This window comes from Oratosquilla oratoria, chromosome 10 (genome assembly GCF_046742065.1).
Source record: "Oratosquilla oratoria isolate Oo_2021 chromosome 10, ASM4674206v1, whole genome shotgun sequence".
In the NCBI taxonomy this organism is placed as follows: domain Eukaryota; kingdom Metazoa; phylum Arthropoda; class Malacostraca; order Stomatopoda; family Squillidae; genus Oratosquilla; species Oratosquilla oratoria.
In genome coordinates this window covers 16,169,180-16,174,179 of record NC_134786.1, presented here as the reverse complement: position 1 = coordinate 16,174,179, position 5,000 = coordinate 16,169,180, and positions in this window count along the sequence as shown.

Sequence of the window (5,000 nt, the reverse complement as noted above, 5' to 3'; positions counted from 1 at the left end):
ATAGGTATTTAAAATTTAAAGTGAATGAATAACATCAAAATAAAAAATATTTCTGCACTTGCTATTAACCAGATGAAAGATAATGGCCTCAATCTATCAGGACATGAATTCAACCTAGGAACAGCCAGAAACAATTTTGTCAACTTCGTTGTCAATTAACAGAATAAGTCTGAAACCCAAGTAATTGAATGCAATACAGTTTGAAGCTTTGAAATCTACTCGGATAAAAACCAGATTTTTTTTAAATTCAACCTTATGGATCTGATGAGAGAGCCCGGAATCCTTCAGAAAGCTTTCATTCTCCATAGCGACATTGGCCACAGGTACCTACCGTATATGGAAGCCCTTGCATCGTAAAAGCTAAGCCAACTCTCAGTGTAGCAAATTATACCTTATTATTTCCAAATACTATCAGGAAAGCTGCAAGGCAGACACTAGCATTATCGTCAGCATCACCTCTACTATCACGGAAGCTTCCTGAGAACAGGAGCCAACTGCTTATTGGTTGGCTAAAACCAGTCAACATCCCTATCACTCGGCTCGTTTGTGACTATAGAAGCAGGAAAGGTTAATCCCTTTGTGAACCACATATAGGTATGTATAAACGGAACTATATTCATTTGCCCCTCCACCTTTGAAAATTCTGTAAAGTAACAGAAAAATGTCAGACCAATGAATGGGTATTAGAAACTTAGTCTTTCCATAGCCTTTGTCTATAAAAAAAGATCAGTGAAATAGAGATAGAATTGCAAAAACTCAACGGTATTGTCATAACGATGACTTTTAATAAGGTCTGTTTTACAGATGGTCTCTGCAAAATACCACCATTGCTGATAATATTGATAATGATAAAGATGTAAGTATACACTCAAAAAGGCAAAAAAAAAAAAAAAATAATAATCAGTTGACTAATATCACAGTATATTGTTTTGGTACTTACAAAACGTACACATCACTCCCAAACCCGATTTTTCCAACCCCTAGGAATGGTGGCTCAGGATGCAGTTCAGCGCCTCTTGGCGTAATATTTTCACCAACCCTGCTCTCGAGTGTACTCCTGACATGAATCAGCATCCTTATCGGAGTCCTCCGAACAAACTTTCGTCTGAGTGTTTCCTCTCCTTTCTTATTCTGAAGGTCCAAGCTCGCGTCCATTCCCCCATCGTTATCTTATCACTTCTTCCCTCTCCCATTGTTACTGGACCCAAATTCAACCCCCCTCCACCCACGACCAATCACCTCCTCGACTCTCGTTTCTTCCTCCTCATTGAAGGTTCTTTCGTCTCAGGATATTGGGGGAGAGGGGATAGACGAGAAGTGGAGGAGGAAGAAAGAGAGAAGGTTGGGGTATGACGCGAGAGCCGTTTGGGCCAACTCCACCAACTGTCACAGGGGCGAAATGACTCTAAACAATGGCACGACTAACGTTTCGGGCGGCCATTAAGGTATAAATGACTGAATATCGGGGTCTCTGGGTAGAGGAGGGAGAAAAATTCATGGCAGAATTTGAACGCAGTGGGAGAGAGGAGGAGGAGGAGGAGAAGGGGTGCAAGGGGTTGGGGGGGTGAGGGAGGGGGAGATAAATTGCCATTATAACGCCTTGCGTGCCGCTCAGTCCGTGTGAAATGGGGATAAAGGGGAAAGGCCCATAAGCTCGCTAAAGGGTGTTGGGGAATAAGAACCACTTGCGAGCTGGAGAGTGCTGAAGAAAAATTGTGTAATGCAGTGGGTTTTTAATAAGGGGCCATATGATTTAGAGCTCACTATTTTTGGGCGGGCTGTTCTCGTATTGATAACTAAAGCCTTGAAGTTAATTTCATGAATATATTTACAACAACGACCAGGATACAATATAAATTGAAAACCACCCGTTAAGACTGGAGTTCTTGCTCATAATGACCATGTCTTCCATTCGCCTGCAGCGAGGCAGACACGGGCTGCAGGTGGTATGAAACCAACTGGAGACTCATGTCCTACTACGATTACATCAGCTATGCAACTCAGCAGGACTTTAAGAGGGAGGTCATGACTATCATCTCACTCCAAAAGTCAAGGAATAAGGGGTTATGGGAAGATTTTTTCAATCAGAATCTTAAGGTTTAGGTCTTTTAATATGAGTGTGTGTGGTACAGATGTAAGTAAAAGTGAAAGGATTAAGAGTATCAATGTAAGAATGAAGATGGATGTTGTGATATTAAGTAAAACTAGTTGTGTATGCATATATAAGTATATATATATATATATATATATATATATATATATATATATATGTGTATATATATATATGAATACATATATATATATATATATATATATATATATCTATATATGTATATATATATATATATATATATTTATATATATATATATATATATATATATATATACATAACAATAATAATAATTACTTTTATTATTATTGTTATTATTATTATTATTGCTATTATCATTGTTACTATTATTATTTAAAAAAATCATTTTTATTATCATTGTTATCATTATTATTGTTACAATTACTATTAATAATTTCTTTGTTATTAGTGTTATCATCATATTTAATTGTAAAATTTCATCATTGTTACGTTAGCCACAATGTAATGTTCACACTCGTCACCAACTATGGTAACACGAGGAGGTAGTGAGGTCCACCCCATGTACATAATGCCCACAGCCCGTTTGTAAACCCATTCCTTTGAAAAAGCATACCTGCGAAACTAGTCAGGAATAAACTCAAGACGAAGACTCCTGCGTTTCCTACTCCGCTTACGTCATATAAATTATATATATATTTATATATATATATATATATATATATATATATATATATATAAATATATAGATATGTATGAATATATATATATATCAACATATATATGTTTGAATATATATATATATATATATATATATATATCCAATGTACGTGAAGATGTGGAGTCTAGGATCAACATATATATATATATATATATATATATATATACATATGTATATATATATATATATATATGTGTATGTGCATATATATATATATATATATATATATATATATATATATACATATATATACATATATATACAGATAAAAACAATGCAGCGAAGCAGAGCACCTCAACATTAGATGGCAGGAGCCGCATTTTATTGAACTCTTCTTCTTTAGCACATGACGACTCCTTTTGTTATCCAAACAGAATAAAACTGAGAAACATGATATGACCTTTGACTTTGAAGTCAAAGACAAATGCCGCTAAATAGGTTCAATAGGTTCCAGGTGGATAAGGTCTATGCTTTATCTTTGTTTATGTGATATGACTCTGCCAACCTCTTTTGGAAAAAAATAAACGATTTAACCCCTCTGATAGGTGAACTTCCTTTTAGGATTTCTGTCTGAATTAAGGTTCCTTTTTATACCGAGTCTGCTCCTCAGATGAATATCGTCTATCATTAGGTAGAATAAAATCTGGAAAAGTGTCATAGTGGCAACGGGGTTAAATGCATTTTGATGGCTTAAGATATCGACAGGAGTTTTTGGTTTATACCGAAGTCAGACATAGAAAAATATAATACTGTAAGTTAGAGAGATAATTAAATGAATGAATAGGTACAGAATAGGTGGAATGATATATAGATGAATAGATAAATCGATTGATAGATAAGTTGACGACAAAATAACTGATAGTACGGGTAATTGGTCGATTTAAAAGGCAACTTTTAAACAAACGGTGAAAATGCCTTCTTTTATAGAGGAAAACTTTGCTTCTTCTTTATCGACATGATGTCACTAAGATGCGTACGATTCCAGCCTCGCTACTTAATTTGCAATGTATAACATACGTTTATGAAACTATTCCATGAGCTCCATATCGTTCAGCTTTTAAATTTCTCTATCGTGTTCCCATGTCCTGTTCACGGATTTTTTTATTTCACGACCTGCTCTGCGAGGTAGCTAGATATGATAGCAGTTAGTTTGAACTCGGGAAATAAGGACATATGCCTTTAATGACATCACGCGCTGACTCAAGCTTATGACCTGCGGACCTCTAACTTCTCGCTTCCAGTTGTCAACACTCTGTTCTTTTCGAACACCACGATCACAGGCCCTGTCTTTCATCCATCTTTCTTCTAAAGTTATCAAATTACATAAGTCTGAAGTCAATCTTGTGACTGTCATTTGAAATTTCCTAAAGTGGCAATACATGTATCAAGACTACTGTTGGAGATTTCAGCCTTGGCTTGATGTACTTTGTTACTGTTCTACAGTAGGTATTTGTACAGTTATCTACACTTATATGTAGTACAGTGCTTTCTGGGAGGACATAGACTGACGATGTAAAGGAGTCTTCTGTATCCTAATTTACATATTAAATGTCCAACATAGAGAAATACGTTTTGATACACTCACAAAAGATGCCAAACATTACAGTACCTACGAGCGAATGTGCATTTACAGCCGTGCGCAAATGTAGGAATATGTCTGCAATTATTCTCACCTCTGCGTACATAAATCTATAAACAGGAGAGACTTATTTTGCATCGTAAATCTTCTGTAATATAACAAAACTTTTTAACTATAAATCTTCCTCCGCATTTCTTCTCGTGCCCTGTATATCGAAGTGGCTATCTTTCCTCATTCATAAAAGAAAAACATTTTGCCTGGAACGTTCCAGCTTTTATTGAAATAAATAAATTATAATAATGATAAGAGTATGTCAGAAATGTTTGAAAGTAATAAAGAAATTGGAAGGAAATTAAGAGAGGAAGAGGAGGTGAATCAAGAAGAGAAGAAAAGATAATAGGTGCAGATGGAGAGATAATAATGGAAGAGAAGGCAGTGAGAGGAAGGTGGGTAGAGTATTTTAGGGAGTTGCTAAATGTGAAGGAGGATAGGGAGGGAAAGGTAGTTGCAGTGGGAAGCGTAAAGAAAATGACAGTGATGACTGAGGAAAATGGAAGAGAAATAAGGGAAGATGAAGCGAAGGCAGCTGTTAAGTTGATGAGAGCAGGTA